Source organism: Myotis brandtii, unplaced genomic scaffold (genome assembly GCF_000412655.1).
Source record: "Myotis brandtii unplaced genomic scaffold, ASM41265v1 scaffold786, whole genome shotgun sequence".
NCBI lineage: Eukaryota > Metazoa > Chordata > Mammalia > Chiroptera > Vespertilionidae > Myotis > Myotis brandtii.
In genome coordinates this window covers 191,317-191,692 of record NW_005371157.1, presented here as the reverse complement: position 1 = coordinate 191,692, position 376 = coordinate 191,317, and the positions used below count along the sequence as shown (strand labels likewise).

The window sequence follows — 376 nt, the reverse complement described above, 5'->3', positions numbered from 1 at the left end:
TGTGAGAGCGTGCCATGGGTGCATGGGGTGCGTGGCCTGCGCCGGCTCGCCTCTCCGCAGCACCCACATTTCCCGCTCAGGTTCATACCTCCATGACTCTAAGTGACGAGGAGGACAGGCGTCTTGAAAGGTTCAGGCTTAAAGTGAAGGGGAAGAAGCTGAACAGAACCCGCTGCAGGGAGCAGGTAAGCTGCCCAGTGGTGGATCCGAGCAGCGTGTCCCGGGAGCTCCAGGCCCCACACTGCCCGCGGGGCGTGTCCCAGGGGCATCATCCCCTTCCCCCCAGACCTGAACCTGAGCTCCGAGTTACCTTCTCTCACCTTTCGGGGCCCTCCCTGCCTACAGACCCGGCTGAGCCAAAGTCATGCTCCCCCGA

General features: G+C 63.0%; 1 protein-coding gene across 1 annotated transcript in view; it reads right to left on the bottom strand.

Moving 5' to 3' along the window:
- GNA12 (guanine nucleotide binding protein (G protein) alpha 12) overlaps nt 1-376 on the bottom strand; it is a 68,548-nt gene that overhangs the window by 18,976 nt on the left and 49,196 nt on the right. The gene's annotated exons all lie outside the window — the stretch shown is intronic.